The 24,087-nt window shown below is 45.9% G+C and overlaps 1 protein-coding gene and 1 pseudogene across 3 annotated transcripts in view; both read left to right on the top strand.

Annotated features, from left to right (window-relative positions):
* Nucleotides 1-24,087, top strand: part of LOC135907093 (AP-5 complex subunit mu-1-like) — a 206,472-nt gene that overhangs the window by 95,879 nt on the left and 86,506 nt on the right. The gene's annotated exons all lie outside the window — the stretch shown is intronic.
* Nucleotides 20,584-23,657, top strand: LOC139047463 (tigger transposable element-derived protein 4-like; annotated as a pseudogene).

The following is a 24,087-nucleotide window of genomic DNA, read 5'->3' as shown; positions in this document are numbered from 1 at the left end:
ACGTCTGAAACTGAACAAAAAATTCAAGACATGTCCCCTTTCCTCATTGCCAAGGCACTCAACGAGTGTATTGGTGATACCTACAAAGCAAAGAAAATGAATTCTGGAGACCTCTTGCTCGAAGTTATGACGGCTGAGCATAGCAGGCAGATTAAGAAACTTGAAAAGATCGGTGAGAACAGAGTGTCTGTTTCACCACATCGTACACTGAACTACGCGAAGGGTGTGATTTCAGATACAGAACTCCTAAAGTGCACAGACGAGGAAATCGAAGAAGCCTTGAGAGATCAGGGTGTTCTATGTGCAAGACGAATTAAATTTAGGAAAAATAACATTGAAACTCCGACCAAACACATTGTGCTGACCTTTAACTCCTTAACGCTTCCAAGTGCCGTTAAGGCCGCTTACCTGTACCTTAGAATAAGACCATATTTGCCCAATCCCCGCCGGTGCTTTCGGTGTCAGAAATATGGCCACGGATCCCAGTCATGTCGCAGAAGAGCAACCTGTGCTAAATGCGGTCAACCAGACCATGGTGATGAAACGTGCACAAGCGAGCTGTACTGTGCAAACTGCGCGGGTCAGCACGCGGCGTTTTCCAGATCTTGTCCTGAGTGGAAAAAAGAAAAAGAAGTGATTGCATTGAAAGTACGGGAGAACATATCATACATTGAAGCCAAAAAGAGAGTCGCGTTTGCCGATAGAGGTACTTACGCGCAGGCTGTGCATAAAGGGCGTGCGCCGCCGATGGTGTCAGTTGGAACACAAGTGGAGCTGCAGGACAAAGTGTCAGCACTCCGGCCCTCCCCACCCAGTGAAAATACAGACGCTCGTAGCAAACCTCTCCCAAGAGGCCCAGAGGCTTCTGCTGGGGCTGACGTCAGTCAGCACGCGGTAGAGGCCACGAAGGTCTCACCATTGGTGCCGAAGGAGCGCTTTCTTTCCAAGAAGTCGGCACCTTCATCAAGCACCATCAACGATGAACGCCCAAAGGGCGATGATATGATGGAAGTGTGTCCGCCGGACACAAATCAAACAAAAGAGCCTACATCTGGTAGGCAAACCAAAAAGTCGGGGATTCCCCCTGGAAAACACAAAGGGGGTAGACTTCCGGTCATTCCCCCTGCCAAGGAGACGTGACCCAAAAAAGCATTTTAGCAAGTTTCTTGCTCATTTACATATGTCATCTTTGTGACCTTTTACATAGAATCTCTTCGTGAAGTACTTGATAGTCCACATCATCAAATATGGCTACTATTGTGCACTGAAACTGCCGTGGTTTAAGAACTAATATAGATGACATTTACGATCTTTTCGAGGACGCTGAGGCTTCTCTTATGTGTTTGCAAGAAACTCATTTGAAAGGTTGCCATAAACAACCTCTGCGTCGATATGGCATCTTTCGAAAAGATAGGGAACAGTCTTCAGTCGCATCCGGAGGAGTCGCTATAGTGGTTGCTCAAGGAGTCCCAGTACGTGAAGTGAAGCTTAACACCAACCTAGAAGCTGTTGCAGTAAAGGTTCAGATAGAAAAAACAATAACAGTATGCTCCCTGTACTTACCACCAGGTAAGAATATCACAAGAAAAGAACTAGAAAATCTCGTGGACGAACTTCCAGAACCTTTCCTTTTATTGGGTGATTTTAATGCTCATAATAACATCTGGGGCAGTAGCCACACTGACGCAAGGGGCAAAATGGTAAAAGAATTTTTAGACAACTGCAATTTGTACCTTTTTAATGATGGAAAGCCAACATATTTTATTGCTCAATCACAATCTACTTCAAGCATTGACCTCTCCTGTGGCACGCCGTCACTTGCCGGGTTTTTTACTTGGGACGTGAGGGAAAACCCACGTGGCAGTGACCACTACCTTATTATACTCAAGCCGATCGACGCGCCTCCAACAATGCCAGCACAAAGACAGAGATGGAAGCTGGGTAAAGCAGACTGGTCTCTTTTTTTGGAAAGCTCCGAAATAAGGATTGATGATGTCATCGCACTCAATATTGACGACTTATGTGATGCGATAACCAAACAAATTTTAGATGCAGCTGAAAACTCCATACCACTCTCACAAGGGAAGCTTCCACGTAGACCAAAACCGTGGTGGAATGATGCGTAAAGCCCGTAGGAAACAAAACTGTGCATGGTCTCGGCTAAACAGGTACCCAACTTTCGAAAATTTATTGTTTTTTAAACAAAAGCGCAGTGAGGCTAGAAGGGAAAGACGGATAGCAAAAAGAACATCATGGGTGAAATATGTGAGCTCTATAAACAGTCGCACAACAAGTAAATTAGTCTGGGAGAAAGTGAGAAAAATTGACGGTATTCATACAGAATACACGCTCCCTATATTTGACGAGGAAACGGATCTTCAAGGTCAAGCAAATGTACTTGGCGAGCACTTTGCTGAAATTTCGAGTGACGCTCACTACACGCCCGAGTTTCTTAAGATAAAGGCCACTGCAGAAAAGAAAGATCTTCGGGTATCACTGAATAGTACTGAGCCATATAACTGTCCTTTCACAAAAACTGAACTCTTCGATGCGATATATTTAGGGAAGAGCCATTCAGCAGGTCCGGACAACATACACTACGAAATGCTGCAACACCTACACATGAACACGTACGACACGATCCTTCACCTTTTCAACAGGTTGTGGGTGGAAGGCTATTTTCCAAAAGCATGGAAGAAGGCGTTTGTTCTACCATTTCTAAAACCTGGAAAACCACGCTCTGACCCTAACAGTTATCGCCCCATTGCCTTAACCAGTTGTTTAGGAAAAACTTTCGAAAGAATGGTTAACAGGTGGCTTGTGCACCTTTTGGAAAGTAATGGGTTACTTGATCAGTACCAGTGCGGCTTTAGAGTCAACCGCAGTACAATCGACCAATTAGTCCGGTTAGAAACAAAAATTCATGAATCTTTCGTCCAAAGGCAACATTGCGTCTCCGTTTTCTTTGACTTATCAAAAGCATATGACACGACGTGGAGACATGGGATTTTAATTGACTTGAACAGATACGGAATAAAAGGGCACATGCTTGGTATAATCAAAAGCTATCTGGAGGACAGAACTTTTCAGGTGATATTTGGCCCAACTTTCTCCAACTGTTTTATACAGAAGAATGGAGTGCCGCAAGGTGGAGTATTGAGCGTTACACTATTTTTAGTGAAGCTCAATTCGATAAGTACAGTTATTCCTTCTTCTCTAATGTATTCTTTGTATGTCGATGACATTCAACTTTGTTTCTCCTCTTGTAATATGGCTACTTGCGAACGCCAACTGCAGTTAGGTGTAAACTCTATAGTGCGATGGGCAAACGAAAATGGTTTTAAATTTTGCGCAGAAAAAACAATATGCGTGCCTTTCAGTCAATACCGAAGGCTCACACCGGACCCAACATTACATATTAAAGGACAGCAAATCACAGTAAAGAATGAATACAAATTTCTTGGTATAATCTTTGACAAGAAACTCAACTTCAAAGCGCACATCGTTTATGCAAAACAGAAATCTCTCAAATCTATAAATTTAATAAAGCTCCTATCCCATCGATCATGGGGTTCAGATAGAATATGTCTGCTTCGCATATACAATGCAGTTGTCCGATCACAATTAGACTATGGATGTTTTGTGTACGGCTCCGCTCGAAAGTCCGCATTAGAGGTTCTTGATCCCATGCATCATCTTGGACTACGTCTGTGTTCCGGTGCGTTTCGTACGTCTCCTATACAAAGCTTGTATGCAGAAACCAACCAGTTGTCTTTGGAACACAGAAGACTATTTCTTGGAAACATGTACATAATGAGAGTACTGTCCTGTGCAACGCATCCTTGTAGACTACTATTTACAAGGCCGCGCTTTGAAATGCATTTTAGCAACAAACCAGCAATCATTCCTTCCTTTTTTATTAGGTACCAAAAGCTGAATGCGGACCTATGTTACAACGTAAGAAATAAATTCTTGCAAGATGAACCTTCTTTTGCTCCTTGGGAGATGAAACATGCGAAATGCGACTTTCGGTTAACAAAAAACAGAAAACAATTTTCACCAAGAGAGGCGTTACTAAGCGAATATTTAGAAATCGAATCAGAGTATAATTTTTGCATGAAATACTTTACAGATGGATCAAAAAGCAATGGCAATGTAGGCGCTGCAGTGACATCAAATCAATTTGAAAAACAAATCAGACTTCCAAATCAGGCTGCTGTCTTTACTGCAGAACTTCATGCCATTTCGTTAGCTCTTGAAGACATCCTGAAAAGAGGAAATAATCAATCTGTTATATTTAGCGACTCCTTGAGCTCTCTTCAAGCTCTCGCATCTAGGTTACCATGTAGAAATAATCTGCTGAAGAAAATACAAAATCAGTACACAAAATGCCACATGAGAGCTTTAAATGTCACTTTCTGCTGGATTCCTAGTCATGTAGGAATTCCCGGCAATGAAAGAGCAGATTTTATGGCAGCCCGTACCAAAGATTTGTAGCTACATAATGTTGGCATACCTTGGCAAGATTATAAAGCCACTTTAAGAATAGCAGTTGAGAAACAACGGCAGAAAGTGTGGGATCAAGAAAAACTTAACAAGCTTCACTGCATTAAACCTATTTTACGAGAATGGCGCAGTTGTCGCCACAGACAAAGATTTTATGAGGTTATATTATGTTGCTTGAGAATTGGTCACACAAGGCTGACACATAGTTACTTAATGAATAACAACCAACATGCCAACATTGCGGTGAAATTTTAACCGTGCTACACTTTTTAATAACGTGTCCTGGCTTAGAAAAATGGAGGCAAATATATTTTAAGATCTTTTACGAGAAAAGAATCCCTATCCATCCCATGTTTTTATTGAGTGATGAACCACTCGTGCCATATGAAGATACTTTTAACTTTTTAAAAGCCACGGGAATTGTACAAGAACTATAGCAAATTTAAGGTTTTATATTTTTACTTGGCCATTTACACAATTTTACAACATTTGAAGAAATAAGCTAATCCGAAAAACATGTGTTTGGCGCATTATAGTCTGCACGGCTGCTGCGCCATAAAAATCCCAAATCATCATCATCTCTTATCACCGAGCTTGTGCACGCATCGAAACACGGCACGATCTTGGTCAACAGATCCTCTCTGTTATCGCGCGCTTATTTTTCTTAGCGCTGTCAGATCTCCTTCTTACGGCACATGGAAAAAGCACCCCCGTTACCCCTACAATGACGGATCGATGCCAAAGTCCCGCCTGGATTGAACATTTGGCAATGCCTCTACGGCTAGTACAGCTTTTTTTTTTTTTAAGAACGGCGCTATAGTGGCATCGCCTCTTCAGTGCCATTATGATAACGGCACTCTATGGGCCACGCTGCATGCCGATATGACACAGGTCAAAATAGCGACGTTGCTTGTGTACTTCATTTAGCTACTGGCACGACTAATAGCGGCTGTGATACTGACTTTTCTAGATGTTGTTTGCTAACTATGCACCAAATTTATCATTTTCAATTACAAACTGGCGCGTTTTTTACAATCCTCGAATCTAAGCTGACCCTAGAGTTTGGCATATGATTATTTGAAAAAAAAAAAAACTATCGGCCTACATTCTAATAAATATGGTAGTAAGAAAGTTCCTTAGTCTGCAATTTATGGCAGATTCAAACACCTTCGATAGTACTGGCAAGACAGAGATTGGCCTATAGTTCGAAATGTTATTTAGAGCATCGCCTCTGAGCATAGGGCATACAACACGTGCAAGCTTGAGATCAGAAGGGAAAAGACGAGAAACAAACATTCAGTTAATGATACGAGCCAGGGGCTCTGAGATAAGATCTGCAACATACTTCAGAGGTGCAGCGCTTGATTCGTCAGCACCTGTTGCAACATTGTTATGTAGTCGAGGAAGACGAAGACGACGAGTGATAGGCTCGCTTCCGAACGCCCGTCTGTAATTTTAAGTCTTTTTTAGCAAGTGTAGAGCTCATTTTTACTCTTTGTGCACCTCTTTCACCGAACGCCGGTCTGGGGGTCACCGTCCTGCGAGAGAAGCACAGCAAGCGGCTCCCGAAGCGCACCGGACCGAAGCAGCGAGGCGAGCCTCCGCCGTCGGCCGCCCTTCGTGATGCTCTGATGGCATCCGTCGCAAGAAATCAGCAATCAGGTCAGCACGTTGCTTCTGTAGACCACGGAGAAGATGAACAAGCAAGGAAAAGGCTACGTGAAGATGACATCGACACAAGAGAATCTGCAGGAGACAACGAAGAGATGGATCAGACAGCCTTCACTGTTGTCTCTTACAAAAAGAAAAGAGCCGCAGGTGTTCCTGTTATATTCAAGCCAACTCAGCCTGACAGCAGCTTATGGAAAGTAAACCCGAATCTTCTGGCTTCTGCGGTCGTGACAACAGCCCAAGAAAAGATACTCAGCCACCGTCTCAACAAGGATGGAAGCCTCATGGTGACAGTGTCTACACTTCCCGCAGCCAATCGTCTCCTCACAGTGACAGATCTATCGGGCATTCCTGTAGAAGCTCGAGTTCCATACTCCTACTCTGCCACGTACGGGAGGATACAGGACGTTCCTGTTGAGTACTCAGATGACAACCTCAAGGAGTATTTGAGCGAACAAGGCGTCATATCTGCTAAAAGGCAAGTTTTCTACGTCCCTAACGAAGATGGCGTAGTAACGGAAACCCGAAGACACTCGGTCATCCTGGAATTCGCTAAGGACGCCCCTTTACCAAACCGAGTGTCGCTTGGATTCTGCAGTTATCCCGTGACGGAATACATGGGGTCTGCTACTCAATGTTTCAGATGTCAAAGACACGGACATATAGCGAAATATTGTAAAGGCCCCATCCGCTGCAAGATATGCGCTGGTCCACATACGCATAAGGAGTGCACGTCACGTTCCCAGCCTCGGTGTGCAAACTGTGGAGCTGAGCATGCTGCGTCATACGGAGGGTGTCCTAAAAAGAAATCAGCCACTCTTGCACGGACTATGGAGCAAATCCAAGGAAAAGTACGGAAACGACGAGAACCACCACCGAATCCGGATGTGATGTATACATCTACAAACCAAAAGCAACACGACACGGTGCAGCGCAGCGACACGAATTTGAAAAAGTCCTACGCCTCAGTCGTGAAAGAAAACCAGCAAAGGCCTTCAACTGCAACGAATCCATCAATGCCCTCAAGTGATATAACCTCAACCCCACGACAGCAACAAGTGTCCTCAAGGTCGCAGCAGAAGAACAGGAAGAACCAAGAAAGGTCGTTAGATGGTAACACTGCAAATGAGATATCAAGTGTGCTGATTCCCGTGATGTTCGCCGCACTCAAGGCTATTCTCCGTGCCAGCCCATCGTTTAAGAGCATCCCTGAAGTAGAGGCCATCCTGGCTTTGGAACCGCTAGTGTCGTCTTCTTTCACGGCGCAAAGCCGTGATTCTTCGCAGTAGCAACGATGGCTTCGCCAACAATCGTCTCACAAGCGGTGTCCACCAACAAACACTTCCGCACATGTACTATATTCCAGTGGAACGCTCGCGGATTGCGCTCGAAGTTAGCAGACTTTAAGCATCTTACGCGAGTGTACCGATTCCCTTTTTTAGTCATTTCCGAGTCTCGCGTCGACGAGCACTTTAGGATAAAGGGGTATTATTTTCATCATTCAAGACGACAAAATGGAATTAGCCGACTGCTCGTTGGATTTCGCAACGACATACCTGCCTCTGCGATTGACGTAACACCACATGACAAGAACGAATATATTTGCGCAACCACAGTGATTGCATCCAAAGTGTTTACCCTAATCGGCGTCTACTTGGAACCAGGATCACCTTTCGACGTGACCAGATTGGAAAACTTGTTGACAAACACTCAGTCGCCACATATTATTTGTGGCGATTTCAACGCACATAACGAGATCTGGGGCAGTTCACATACATGTGGTCGGGGTGCCAAGCTGGCGAAGCTTTTTGCAAAATACAATATAGAGCCCTTGAACGATGGCAGCATAACGTACCTGAAAAACCCGACGACTGTTAGCTGCACTGACATCACATTCGTATCAAGTCAAGTGGCCCCGATGTTCGGATGGTGTACAGATTTCGAGACTCGAGGTAGTGATCACTACCCGATCCTAATCTCTGCCCTTCATTTTCGGACGTCGCCCAGAAAAGTGAAACTGAAGTCGGTAGACTGGGAAGCTTACACAGCAGCCGTAGACAAAGGAATCACAGCCTCGACTACAAATACAGAAATAATACCGACAATAGCTCATTGCCTCAAACAAAGTACCCGCTCTGCCACTAAGCATTGTAATGTACCAACAAACGACGAGGAATTTGAAAGGTTATGTGCCATTCGAAGGCGTGCCGAAAGGAAGGCTCTACGTACTAAGAATATCGAAGACCTCAAAACTTGTCGACGGGCACAAAGGCATATACGACGTTACCTCACCAAACTGGACCGAAAAAGGTGGAGGGACTTTTGTGGGACACTGGACATACGACAACCGCTGAGCAAAATCTGGCGAGTCGTCAGAGGCATTCGCAAAGAGCCGCAACAGCTTTATCCTTTTATCGCCCTCTCATTACATGAACGCGCATCCCTGAAAGAGGTGGCAGAGCAGTACTGCAGGCTCCTTTCCAACGGGGCACAACCTTTGCGGCAAATTGCAAGTCGTCAGCCTAGTCCACCTCGAGCTACCCTTCCTGACTTAGAATTACCATTCACCATCGAAGAGCTCACGGCAGCAATCAGCGACGTAAACAAGCGATCATCACCTGGCCATGACGGCGTGAGCTATGAAGCGCTCGCAAAACTATGCCACACATCTCGCCTACGCCTTCTGGAGTACTACAACGCCTCATGGATAACTGGGGAGGTTCCTACGGAATGGAAGCTTGCGAAAGTCATTCCTATATTGAAACCATCAAAGCAGCCAACGAATTGCGCCTCCTTCAGACCCATATCTCTGCTTAGCTGCGTAGGGAAGCTATTCGAAAAAATGATCTACAAACGACTAAATTGGTTCCTGGAAACTGCAAAAGTTTACCCGGAGGAAATGAATGGCTTCCGGCAAAATAGATCCGCAATTGATAATGTCATTGCCTTGGTTTCATCACTTGAAGAGATACCTACTGCATTATTTTTAGACATTCAGGCAGCATATGATTCGGTCTATCATACAGCGATACTTGACGCTTTGGAAACTCTTGGTCTTGGAGGACGGCTCTACGCATGGATTGCAGACTATCTTCAAGGACGCCAACTTTTCATGTGTACCCCGGATGGCCCCACAGCGCTTTATGCCGTCGAGAAGGGAGTGCCACAAGGAGCTGTGTTAAGCCCGATATTATTTAATTTAGTCCTCATCCATCTGAAAAGAAACCTGCCCCCTGGCGTCAAAATCACACTGTATGCGGACGACATCTGCATTTGGAGTGCGGCGCGTTCCCGCAGTACCACCCAACAACGCCTCCAGAGAGCGCTAGCAAATATATCGGCCTACCTAAATCCAAGGGGTCTGAAATTGTCCCCCGACAAAAGCGTTGCCATGGCTTTCACGCGGAGGCGTATGGAAAAATACCCACTAATGTTGGGTGGTCGCGCCCTTCCATACGTCAGGACGCAAAGGTTTCTTGGAGTGACGATCGATAGGAACCTCACATGGTCGCCCGGAGTGAAAAAATTGAGTGAGAAGATTTCCTCGGCGTCGCACGTATTCCGATTTTTAGCCGGATCACAGTGGGGCAGCAACTGTCGATCAATGGTGCTCCTCCATAAGGCCTACGTCGACGGAACACTACGATATTACCTCCCGATCCTGCACAAAGTGTCTCCCACAAGCAAGAGAAAACTCGAGGCAGCACGAAACAACTGCCTTCGCGTATGTCTTGGCCTTCCGAAGGGGTCGTCCCGCTCAGGGACTGTAGCAGAAGCCGGATGCCTGCCTCTGGAAGTGCTATGTTCGCAGGAGACACTTCGGATACACCTCCGCCACGTCATTCATACGAAGAATCACTTTTTAAAGGATATTTCCAGAACCCGTGCGACATCCAGCTTTGGGCAGGCCGTCGGAAGCATATCTATTTCGATTCCTGCTCAGGCGTCACAAATTATGCCGCGAAACATTTCACCATGGACACTGTCCCCACTGGAAATCGTGCCATACATACCTGGAATCAGTTCGAAAAAGAAAATGCCTCAAGCAGCGACTTATCAGATAGCTTTAGAATATATGCACAAAGAATACGCAGCCGCAACGCACATTTTCACAGATGGCTCTACAACTCCACATCGTTCATCATGCGGACTTTTTGTTCCCTCTACAGGACAACGATTCTCGTTTCGTCTTGAGCGAGCGACATCATCTACTTCAGCGGAGCTCTATGGCATTAAGGAGGCCCTTGTGTATATACTTCGACAGCAGCCGACAAAGACATGGGTGATATTCACAGACTCAAAAGCAGCCCTACAAAGTATATGGAACAGGCACAAGCGTTGCAATAATCAACCAGCAACATTTGACATTGCTTATCTTCACCACAGGGCTAAGATTGCTGGGCATTGCATAAAGTTCCAGTGGATACCTGGCCATGCCGGCATTTCGGGAAATGAAAGAGCGGACGAAGCTGCCAGAAATGGACTCCAATACCGCAAATTCAGAAGAACATATTTTACAAAAGCCGACGCTTCAACCATGGCAAAAAAATATGCCTATCAAGAAAAAGACCGCATCTTGAATCTGCCGCTTCACCAAGACACCTTCCTACGTTACATTGACCCAGAAATGAGACCGAAAATTCCACGACCACTTCCTCGACACTTAGAGACATTGTACCATCGTCTTCGACTGAACGTGGCATACACGAACAATTATCTGTACCGCATAGGACTTACCACTAGCCCATACTGTGATAACTGTCGCAACTTAGAGACAATTGAGCACGTATTACTAGAATGCCCCGCGTACCGCGACGAGAGACAATTTTTTGAGCACCAAATGGACATGATTTGCCCCAATCCGTTAACGTTACCGACCATCTTAGGTCCAATGCCCGGCCCTTCGAAACAGCGACGGGTTTTGGATTTATTGTTCAAATACCTGACAGAAATTGGTCAAATAGGAAAGCTTTAAGAATTGCATCCTTCCTATACAAAAGCCTAAATTTACCCGCCATGTCACCTGTAAAAATTAGTATCAGGTCCAGTAGGACATTTCATATTTATTTTTATCCTTTTTTTTTTCTCCCACTCTTATCTGGAATCTTTTAATCCCATTCCCCATCCCTATACAGAGTAGCATGCCAGCGGTTATATACGCGCCGGCAAAATTCTCTGTTTTTCTAATAAAGAGCCCTCTCTCTCTCTCTCTGTTATGTAGTCTATTTATCGAGCTTAATACCTCAAAAGGTGTCATTGTGTTAGGCTGTCTCGCTCTATGGGAAATTCTTTCCGGTGTACTCCGTTCTGAAGGCGGCAAATAGTCACCAGAGTGGGCAAAATATTCGTTCAAAGTTGTGATAGCTGCATCATTGCTCGTCTTTGGAGAAGGATTTGACGTTGATATGCGTTTTGTGACACCGCATCACCCTCATTGTGATACCAGATCAGATGAGTCAAGCCAGCGCCAAACCTCTCTGTCTTCTGGTGGTGGTTCAAAATCTTGGGCATCCATTGCGCACACATGCGCCAATAACTGAGATGTTCATGAATTAGGGTGTGAACCGAACTGTGGCTGATGTTCGCACGCTCTGCCAGTTCATCGACGCTTATCCTCCATTCTTGTCTAATCAGCTCATCAACCTTTGCAATTGTGTTGGGGATTGCACGGTGGCTTTGGCCCGGCCTTGGATCATATTTGTGACTTTCACATCCTTCTTTGAACCACTTGGTCTAATGCTCTGCAGGGGCCAATGAAATACAATGTTCAATGTACACGCCAGCCATACAGCGACTAATTTCTTTTTGAGAAACACCTTCAGCTGTCAAAAACCTCACGACACCACGCTGTTCAACTTTCGGAGCGTCCATTATGTCTCACAACCATGTTCAATGCAGTGTATGAGAGCATTAAAGAACATTTATCGTCACACCTGTGTGTTACTTTTGTAAATGAGAAATGCCTGTGTGCTATGCGCATGCCTCGCAGATAATGAAGTGAACCATTATTGTGAAGGATAGGTTGGCTCACTTTCATTTCACTTACCCTCGTACATTAGAAATGCGAAGATACAGCTTGACAAAACGTAAAAAAGTGTCACTGGAAACTGTACATATACACACCTCACTACAACATATTTAAATGTATGTAAAATCTCCAATTAATTCACGTATCTAAGAAAAAGTCATCCTGTATAATGCGTCAAACAAGGCAGATAAACATGTTTCGCAATCACAGATCACAGACTCCTAAGGCTCGCCTCCCTCCTCCCTCTACTCCCCCTGGCATATTGTGTGCGTCTGAAGGCGGCACTCATCCTCCCTGTTTTTCTCCCTTGCACATGCAGGACTGTGCCACCACCGTCGCCTCACCCATGCCACTGCCCCACATTACGCTTTCATTTGCACATGTAGCATGTGGCGCGTGGTCATGATATTATCGTCCTTGGACTTCACATGGAACATGAGGTTGACGGCGAAGGCAGGAATACGCCTGAGAGTCCATATAATTGCTATTGGAATAATAAGAGTATCTGGCAAATGAAGCATTCCGCGGCTCATCACTTTCTGCAGAAGTAACAAAATTGAACTTCCACTATGCGACAATTCGTTGTGCCGCAACAATGTCTTTTTTTTTTATATTGTGGGGCGAAGTCACTAAAATGAAAAAAGAATTGAAGGAAAGCATGTTGGCCACAATCAAATGCCTACTTTGGGCACCTAATGTGGCTACCGAAGGAATATTGAAGAAAACATGAGATGCTTGGTCCACAAAGAACCATACGCCTACTGCTTGGTATCCTACATCGGTGAGACAAAATTTTCCGGAGAGGTTGTGCTCAAGTGAGCGCATTGCAATCCGTCGAGTCCCCACAGTGATGGCAGCGAGCGACCATTGTTTCTTTTCCTCGTCTGCCGGCCAGAAAGCAACTAAAGCTCTGCCAGTTGAAAATCCTCTCGGCCAGAGAAAAACGAACGCGCACCAAAGTGACTGCACGGTGGTCAGGGCAACACGAGAAAGATGCATGTGCTCTGGCTTGCTCTGGCAGCCCGCGGGTAGGGAGAACAAGAAAATTGAAGAGGATCAATGTGTCCTCGCAAATAAAAGTCAAACTACAAAAAGGAACTACAAAAAAGGTTTCAGTGTCTTGTCATGGATGCTTTGGTGCACATGAAAAAAATGTTAATATTCTTTTCTGTGACGCGATGGCACAAATGAACCACCATAACGCTTCATCTCATCGGACCTCGCTGCGTGCTTTGTCAACTTGTTTGATAGTGTGTTAATTTGGCTTGTCTCTTAGTACGGTCCAATGTACGGCTTTAGAAAACTCAATGCACCTTTGGTGTGAAATGTTTATACTAACAACATTAAACCCGCAATGTTCGGGAATTGAAAATCTAAAGCACGACATTGGAAGTGTCAATGGCACATTTCACATCAAAGTTTATGAGAACTTTATGCCCATTAAGTTTCAGAATTGAAATCCACGTGCTTTGTAGATTTCACAGCCTCCGCGAGATGCCGTGATGAGCCCCCTTGCCATCGAAATTCCCTTGAAACATTGTGATTAGATGGGGCTCCTTGCATTATGTGACTCCAGATGCATGGGCGTTGCCACGAAATCCAGTCCGAGTTCCCAATGTTCGCGCTGAAATGTCTGTCTGGTCGCGGGATCATATCCCGGCCACAGCGGCCGCATTTCGACGGGGGCGAAATGCGAAAAAAACCTGTGTGCTTAGATTTAGGTGCACGTTAAAGAACCCCAGGTGATAGAAATTTCCGGAGTCCTCCACTACGGCATGCCTCGTAATCAAAAAGTGGTTTTGGCACGTAAAACTTCATAATTTAATTTAAATGTCTGTCTTTTCGAGTGCGAAAAAGACTTTCTAGACAAAATCCAGAATGATTTTTGCACTGGGGGTTGTTTTGGTCGGTAGTGCATGACAGCACGAAAAAATGTGTGTGTGTGTGGGGGGGGGGGGGTGCCAGGCTGAAGCCCCATAAGCCCCCCTCTGTCTACTCCCCTGCCACTACTATATGCCCAACCTTGACACTTTGCACCAGACTGTCTGAAAATTGCAAAGCAAGAATTCGAATACACGCTCGAGTTGGGCTTCATTTGTCCTTCTGCTAGCCCTTGGTCATCTGCTTTACACATGGTGCCCAAAAAGACTGTTGATTGGTGCCGTGAGGCGATTACAGTGCTTTAAACAAAGTGACGATTCCCGATAGGTACTCTATACACCACATTCATGATATCACCGATCACTTCATTGTTGCTGCATATTTAGCAAGGTGAATCTAGTAAAAGCCCACTACTAGATCTCTATTGAGCCTTCTGACATTCCTAAAACCGGAATCATTACCATTTTTGACATGTTTGAATGTGTGTGCATACCATACGGCCTTTGTAATGCCGCTCAACCATTTCAGCGGTTCTTTGATCAAGTACTCCATGGCCTGACTTGTATTTCGGCGGTAGCCGCAGATGGGGGGGAACCACGAATACAGTCACGGCCGCAACGGAACTAGCACTCTTTATTCAGAGGCATGTATATATACAGGTAACAACACTGGCACCACTGGCGGCGTGCAAGGGCAAACAGAAACTGAAACTGAGATACTACATATTCCCCTCCTTACAAGAACAAGATAACTAATAATTAATAGATTAGTATTGTTATACATATATACAGTATTTGCAATTAATTACAAGTATCTTCAACCATACATGTCATGTGCTCATCACTAATAATACTGTATGGAATAACTATACAGCATAGCCTAGGACAAGCAATGCCAAAAAGACAAAGCAAAAAACAACAAATTGCTCGCAGAGACACAAAGCCATCTGCACATAGTTCGTGGAGCACTTAAGTTGTGACACTGCGCCCGTCTGCACCTAGCACACAAGCTACATGAGGTCCCGGTATCGATCTGGAGGCCTTCTGTTCCTTGGTGGTTGGACCCTACAAAGAAGCACACGGTCATCCGACACAGCTGACGCAGGAGCTCGTAGCGTGGGCATAGCTGGTGAGGCTTCGGGTCGAGCTGTTGAGGCGTAATCGTTGGATTGCTGCGATGCCGACGGTGGAGTCACGGGTTCGGAAACGGCATTATGCTGCAGATTCCATGTGGCTGAAGCTGCAGGTACCCTGGATAGCTTCGACGCGTTCCAGGTTCGTCCATCATCAAGCCGAAACGTTGATGGACCTTGTTGACAGATTACCTTTCTTGGGTGGCTGTACACGAGGTCTCCCTTAACCGATATTCCAGGTTTTGTAATTCTAACGTAATCACCAACAGACACTGTTGTCTTCTTCGCGGCCCTGCGATGGTCTGTGTACTCTTTGTTGTAGTCTTGCTTACTCTTAACTAGTTGGCACAGACGATGAAGTTCGGAAACAGGATGGCTGAAGAAAGCTGGTGACGGGTGACCCACAACGTCAAGGCATGTTCTCAGTCGCCGTCCGTGTAGGAGAACAGACGGCGCAACTCCCATAGTGGCATGTGGCGGGCAGCGATATATGCCCAAATACTCGGTTACCGCTTGGCGAAGCGGACGCTGTTCCAGCATGAAAACCTGCAAAAAATTTTTGGAGACCTGGTTAAACGGCTCGACAAGTCCGTTCGCTTGGGGGTAGTAAACGGAAGAGTGCACAAGGTGGATGGCGCGATCTTTGAGGAACTCAATGAACTCCCTAGATGAGAACTGGGGCCCGTTGTCGAAGACCACCACGTCCGGATAGCCTTCACAGGCGAACATGTGAAGCAAAAAGTTTATGACGGTGCGGGAGGATACTTCACTGCAGAATTGAACATCTGGCCATTTGGAAGAATAGTCGATGAGCGTAATCTGCAGTCATGTGGGGCTCTCTCTGTAGGGCCGACAATGTCAAGAGCAAGCTTCTGCCATGGACGCTCTGGCAGGGGTACTGGCTGCAAGGGGGTAGCAGCAGTCTTGGTACTTTTGCCAGCCATCTGACACATGCTGCAGTTCTGGATGGAAAGCTCCACTTGCCTGTCCATGCCTGGCCACCAGTACCGTTCCCGTAGCCGAGCTTTTGTTCGAACTATACCAGGGTGAGCTTCATGGGCAGCAGCGATTACCTGCAGTGTGAGAGACAAAGGAATGACGATTCATTCGCCATGCAGGAGCAGGTTGTCAACAACGGACAATTCTTCACATACCAAGAAGAAAGGCTGCAGTTCGCCCGAGGGCATCTTATGTGCAGGCCAAGATGTGGCGACATAGATCTTGACTTGTTCTAACATGCAGTCATCACGAAGGGGCTGTTGAAGCTGCTCTTTAGTGAGGCACGGTAACTCAACAAAGGACACAACCTCATCAAATGAGACGAAACTGGAAGGTGGGAAAGGGCATCTGCCACCTGGTTTTGAGACCACTTCTGATACTCTACTGTATAATTGTAACGAAGCAGCCGTTCAGACCAGCGTGCAATGCGAAGGGGGCGGCGCCCAGTGCCGTGAGAAGAGAGCAGCGAGACCAAAGCTTGGTGGTCTGTGCGCAACGTGAAATGCCGTCCCCACAAGTACGTATGCCAATGCTCACAGGCCCAAACACACGCCAGTGCTTCACGCTCTCCAACTCTGTATTTCTTCTTTGCAGGGGAAAGTGTGCATGAAGCTGATGCCACTGCTCGGGGGAACGAAAGGGTCTAGCCCTCAAGAAGAAGGCGTTCGCGTAGGTGCTGGGACGCAGCCCCTTCCACGAACTGGTCACGAAGCGAGTCTTCCAAAGACACATAAGAACATGCTACCACAAGAGCACGTAGTGCAGCAACATACTCCTGTACAGACTTCCTCGGTTGTTGCATACGACGACGAAAGTGGTGCTTTTCCGTGACGACATTGCTTGTGCTTGTGAAATGTTGCTTTAGGGTTTGGATAGCTTCATCACAAATGGAAGGCTGAGCGGCGTCCCCGCTATCCTTACTATGTTTACCGCCGGCAGCTGACTCACCACTCTTTGCGGCATCCGACATAAGCAGCAGGCTGGAGAAGACACGTTGACACTCTACGCCGAGGCTGTGTATCAGCAGGGCCTTGCGATGTTCGGGCTTGAAGTCGGATGTTCCTGATGCCAGTAGGAAGTTCTCGAACATCCGTTACCATTGCGGCTAGGGAACAGGAGGGCGGCCGGGTACAGGCAAGAATTAGTGCGGCGGAGCGAGCCCGATAGAGCTCATGGCGTAGTAAAGTTGCAGGCATGGTTACGCCCCACGAAAAGGTCACACCCTCGTCGCCATTGTTGTATTTTGGCGGTAGCCGCAGATGGGGGGGGGAGGAACCACGAATACAGTCACGGCCGCAACGGAACTAGCACTCTTTATTCAGAGGCATGTATACATACAGGTGACAACACTGGCGCCACTGGCGGCGTGTAAGGGCAAACAGAAACTGAAACTGAGATACTACACTGACCTGTTGTTTTGTGTATTTTTGTGTATTTAGACAACGTTCTTGTATTCAGTCGCTGTACTGTGGAGCACGAATCGGACCTACGTAAGGTGTTTGAACGCCTCCATCAATATGGCCTGGCTGTAAACGTCTTGGAAGAGTGAGTTTGGCGCTGTTTCTCTTGATTTCCTGGTTCATCGAGTAGACGAGTATGGCTTCCAACCCATTCCATGCCGTGTCCAAGCCATTAAAGATTTTTCATGTTTGTCTTCCACCAAGCAGTTATGGGCATTTCTGGGCTTCATCGATTACTATCGCCGTTTCATTCCTCATTGTGCTTAAATTTTGCAGCCTCTGCACATTTTACTCTCTTGCACACCACAAGCTAGCATGCCTATATCATGGACTAATGCTGCTAAATCTGCTTTTATCTTCGTCAAGAATGCCCTTGCTACCACTACTCTACTGGCACTCCCACAATCAGGTGCTTCAATGTTCGTTATGGTGGTCGACTCTGACATAGCTGTTGGTGCCGTGTTTAAACAGCTGGTTGGCGAGACATGGCAGCCTATATCTTTCTTTTCAAGGAAGCTGACACTGCAAGAAACCCGCTACAACACTTTCGGTCGCGAATTGCTAGGACTCTACCTTGCAATTCGCCACTTCCATCACAACCTCGAAAGGCATCAGTTCTTTATTCTCACCGACCACAAAGCACTCATTTGTGCTAATACTTCCAACAGTTCCTCGCACACTCCCCACAAAATTTGCCAGCTTGCATATATCTCCGAATTCACTACTGATATTTGGCATATCAGTGGTGCCGATAATCCTGTTGCTGACGCTCAGATATATGCAAGCCAAGTAAATCATTCCGGCATTGATTTCGTCTGCCTTGCTACTGCTCAATGCACAGACTGTGAACTTCAAACACTCCCGACTGCAAATGATTCTCTGTGCTTCGAGATATCTTACTGCCTGGCTGCAGTGTGACAGTGATGTGCAACATGTATACGGGTCGTCCTTGACCGTGTGTTTCACACCAATTTCATCAGCAAGTTTTTGATGCACTAGACTCCTTATCGCGCCCTGGAGTATGTGCCACTTCCCGCTATCTGTGGCTGTGTATGAACACTGATGTCCGTTGCTGGGCTCGGGCATGCATACAGTGCCAGTGCAGCAAAGTCAGTCGACTCACTATGAGTGCGCCTGGTCATTTTCCACTGCCAGACATTCGTTTTGACCACGTTCACATTAATATTGTTTGTCCCCTGCCACCGTCCTCGAACCAACGATACACACTCACTTGCATCGACCACTTCACATGCTGGCGGCCTTAAGCAATGCTGCTCTCTCACATTACTGCAAAGTCTGTAGCTCAGGCCATCTTAAATACCTCAATTTCTCATTATGGTGTGCCACACACCATAACGGCAGACAGAGGAAGACAATTTGACTCGTCCCTCTTTCAAGCTCTCTCCCATCTTCTGGGTGTAACGCACATACAAACGACAGCTTATCACCTAAGTTCCAATGGCATCGTAGGACACTTCCACTGTCAGCTGAAAGCAGCACTTCGTGCCCGTGACACCATGACTCCATGGATTAATTGGATTAATTTTTAACGATAAATGATAACGATAAACATTTTTACATGAACCTATCTTTACTTCATAGCAGTCCCATATTTATTCCTCACGATGCTACTCGCGCTCCTCTACAAGCTCTTTACGATGGTCCCTTCAAAGTCCTCAAGCGTGATGCCAAGTTTTTCACACTTCTCAGTGGACGTGAAGAGACAATTTCGATCGACCGCTTGAAGCCAGCTCATCTAGACTCTGGCACTGCCATCCCCACACCATAAGCCGCTTAGCGGCAGTGCCTTCATCGCTAAGAGGGGGAGCCATGTAGTGGACAGTACTCATAGGGTCCTGTGGTGGAAGAAGAAGACACTGGACTAGCACTGTCAGGCATACTTAGCCGACCGATTTTTCGGACTATAAAAATTTAGACTTGATGGATATTCCGCACTTTATAAATGCACCATCAGGGTTCCCATGGAGCTCTAATGCATTTTACCGACCAATTTTTCAGACAACATAAAGCCAGAAGGTCAATTTTCCAGACAAAATTTGCCGCGATGGACCAGCACTATGAGTCAGGGAGGATGCCACTTTGAATCTTGAGCCGCCTGACTAGTTTTGGATCAGACGTGAAGTGGCTTAGTAGTAATTTTCTTAACAAGTATAGGAGGCGTACAAATCCACGCGGCAATGATGGCACCTGTTGTAAGAAACGCCAATCTTAAAGGCCATTCTTTTGCCTGTAGCTTGCGGCGAAAGCAATGTTGAGAGCCAGAAACTGGTCATGCGCGGTCAGTTTTGGACACCACCTATGAGCGCCAGGTGATACTCGCGATAACCACCATCATCATCAGTTTTGCCTCAGTGTCATAGGTGGTGTCGCGCACATTTTCGTCCAGCAGTGATACACTGGCTTTTATCCAGTACAGTGCAATTTAAATCATCGCCTGCTATCACTAGTCACGGTACAACATGTCATTACTATTTCAGTGGGTTGCGGCCATTCACTCAGCACAATGTCAACGTGTTTTCAACGCCACGGCCCCTGTTCTTCATCCGCCTCCACCGAATGTGTCGAAGAAGCATGGAAAATATTCATCCATGACGCTGGACAAGGAGGCCCCCATCATCAAGCTTATCGAGCATGGACAGACCCAAGTCAATGTCGTGAAGGAGTTTAATATCTCCAAACAGACCTTATCTGATTATGTTAAAATCAAAGAAAAGATTTTGTCTGCAGTCGACCAGTCGCACTGCAGAACTACAAAAAATGGCCGGAAAGGACAACAGCCGAAGCTTGAAGAGGCCCTGCAGCTATGGTTGGGAGCAGTCCTAGCAAAGAACCTCCTTGTTTCGGGTGACATGCTCAAGCAGAAAGCCGAGATGCTTGCTTTAAAAATGGGCATTCCGGACTTCAAGTTCGCTGATGGGTGGATCCATGGGTTTAAGAAAAGGCACGGAGTCTCTTTCAAGAAAGTTTGCGGGAAGAGCGATGCTGTGGATCAGTGTACTGTCATGGATTACCAGACAAGTAAGTTGAAGGCTCTGCTACAAGAGTATGCTCCTACAGACATATTTAATTGCGACGAAACAGGCCTATTCTTCAAAATACTGCCGGACCGTCCACTTCCCTTTTCCAATGAGGCCTGCACTGGTGGGAAGCGTAGTAAGGAGAGGGTAACTGTCGTGGTTGAGGCAAATGCGGTTGGCACCGAGAAGCTGCCCCTTCTAGTGATAGGGAAGACGAAAAACCTGCGTTGCCTTAAGGGTGCAAAGAACCTGCCTGCGTGGTACATCATCATCATCATCATCAGTCTGGTTACGCCCACTGCAGGGCAAAGGCCTCTCCCATACTTCAACTACCCCGGTCATGTACTAATTGTGGCCATGTTGTCCCTGCAAACTTCTTAATCTCATCCGCCCACCTAACTTTCTACCGCCCCCTGCTACGCTTCCCTTCCCTTGGAATCCAGTCCGCAACCCTTAATGACCATTGGTTATCTTCCCTCCTCATTACATGTCCTGCCCATGCCCATTTCTTTTTCTTGATTTGAACTAATATGTCATTACCACACGTTTGTTCCCTCACCCAATCTGCTCTTTTCTTATCCCTTAATGTTACACCTATCATTCTTCTTTCCATAGCTCGTTGCGTCGTCCTCAATTTAAGTAGAACCCTTTTCGTAAGCCTGCAGGTTTCTGCCCCGTACGTGAGTACTGGTAAGACACAGCTGTTATACACTTTTCTCTTGAGGGATAATGGCAACCTGCTATTCATGATCTGAGAATGCCTGCCAAATGCTGCCCAGTCCATTCTTATTCTTCTGATTATTTCCGTCTCATGATCCGGATCTGCGGTCACTACCTGTCCTAAGTACATGTATTCCCTTACCACTTCCAGTGCCTCTCTACCTGCTGTTGTCTTCCGAGACTGCTAAACATTACTTTAGTTTCCTGCAGATTAATTTTTAGACCCACCCTTCTGCTTTGCATCTCCAGGTCAGTGAGCATACATTGCAATTGGTCCCCTAAGTTACTAAGCAAGACAATATCATCAGCGAATCGCAAGTTACTAAGATATTCTCCATTAACTTTTATCCCCAATTCTTCCCAATCCAGGTCTCTGAATACCTCCTGTAAATGCGGTGTGAATAGCATTGTAGAGATCGTATCTCCCTGCCTGACGACTTTCTTTATTGGGATTTTGTTGCTTTCTTTATGGAGGACTACGGTGGCCGTGGAGCCGCTATAGATATCTTTCAGTATTTTTACATACGGCTCGTCTACACCCCGATTCCATAATGCCTCCATGACTGCTGAGGTTTCGACTGAATCAAACACTTTCCCATAATCAATGAAAGCTATATATAAGGGTTGGTTACATTCCGCACATTTCTCTATCACCTGATTGATAGTGTGAATATGATCTATTGTTGAGTGGCCTTTACGGAATCCTGCCTGGTCCTTTGGTTGACGGACGTCTAAGGTGTTCCTGATTCTATTTGCAATTACCTTAGTAAATACTTTGTAGGCAATGAACAGTAAGCTGATCAGTCTATAATTTTTCAAGTCTTTGGCGTCCCCTTTCTTATGGTTTAGGATTATGTTACCGTTTTTCCAAGATTCCGGTACGCTCGAAGTCATGAGCCATTGTGTATACAGGGTGGCCTGTTTTTGTAGAACAATCTGCCCACCATCCTTCAACAAATCTGCTGTTACCTGATCCTCCCCAGCGGCCTTCCTCCTTTGCATAGCTCCCAAGGCTTTCTTAAAATCTCACAAGTAACGCCGGAAGAAGTAAATTTCCTCTAGACTATTCTCTCTTCCATTGTCGTCGTGGGTGCCACTGGTACTGTATAAATTTCTGTAGAACTCCTCAGCAACTTGAACTATCTCATCCATATTAGTAGTGATATTGCCGGCTTTGTTTCTTAATGCATACATCTGATTCTTGCCTATTCATAGTTCTTCTTCACTGCTTTTAGGCTTCCTCCGTTCCTCAGAGCATGTTCAATTCTATCCATATTATACCCTTGCATATACATATACATTATACATTACACATATTATATGTGTGGTACAGCAGCAATACAAAAGCCTGGATTACACGAAGCTTGTTTGAATGTTACGTCCACCGTCTGGACCGGATGTTTGAGCGCCAGAAGAGGCAAGTGGTAATAGTCGTAGACAAGTGCGGGGCGCACGGTGCTGTAAACAACCTGCAAGCTATTCGTCTTGAATTCTTGACACTGAATACGAGTGGGCTGCAGCCGATGGACCAAGAGGCCATTAAAAACCTCAAGGTGCACTACCGGGCCTGTCTACTTGGCCGCACACTCATGTGCTTTGACAACGGGAAGAGGTACTCTGTTAACCTGTTCTTGACACTCGGCATGCTAGCACCTGCCTGGAAGGCTGTTCAGCCTTGAACGATACCAAATTGTTTTAGGCATGCTGGATTTTGCAACTCTGAAGCGCCCGTGACTGAAGAGGCAAATGGCACCACTGAAGACATCGACAATAGCGAGCAGCTGATTGCCGGTTTGTGCAGCAGTGGGAAGGACCTTCTCGCTGCTGTTACCTTTTATGAGTTTGCCACGATCGACAACGATATAGAGTTGTGCGCGGAGCTTACGGATGACGAGATCGTGCGCCAGGGGACTGCACCGCCGCAATGTGACTTGGACTCCGACGGCGACACCTCTGGCCACCTGCAACGGTCAACGCAAGACGTTGTCACTGCTCTAATATTGTTGTCTAGTGTATATGATAAGAATATTACACTTGCATAGATGCAAGCAGATGTCGTTACAAAAAGCAGAAATTTAAAACAAGGAACGGTTCGCAACTTTTTAGTCCAGTTTAGCTGGAATAAAGTTTGGTTTTGCGACTCATGGATTTTTCTGACTGTTCTTTTACTCGGACTATTTTTCGGTCCCCTCCAGGTCCAGAAAATCGTTCGGCTACTGTAGGCTTGATGGCGGTAGCCGCAACATCAATGCAGTCACTTGATAAATAAATGGAAATTCTCTGTAAGCCTCTGTTCCTACAAGTGTAATAAAAAGAGAGAAAACTGGTAAGTGGTCATTCAGGTCAAGTGAAAATAGGCTGAAGCAATCTTATTTGTTGGTACGTTTGTGATGCAAACATCCAGCAGTGTGGGGCTATGATAAGTGATTCGGCTGGGCAGCTTGACAGTGTTCGAACAATAATAGGTGGACAGAATAGTTTCAAACTGCACAGGGGCCATGTCATTGCTTATCATGCTGATATTTATGTCACCCATCAAAAAAAAGAAAGGAACAGCACTAAGTGTAACTTAGATATAAGGGTTTCAAAAGTATAATGAAATTCAGACTTTCTGAAAAAAAAATTAAATTATGGGGTTTTATGTGCCAAAAC

The sequence above is a fragment of the Dermacentor albipictus genome, chromosome 7 (assembly GCF_038994185.2).
Source record: "Dermacentor albipictus isolate Rhodes 1998 colony chromosome 7, USDA_Dalb.pri_finalv2, whole genome shotgun sequence".
Lineage (NCBI taxonomy): Eukaryota > Metazoa > Arthropoda > Arachnida > Ixodida > Ixodidae > Dermacentor > Dermacentor albipictus.
Note: the sequence above shows the minus strand (reverse complement) of the source record. Positions and strands in the feature narration are given on the sequence as shown.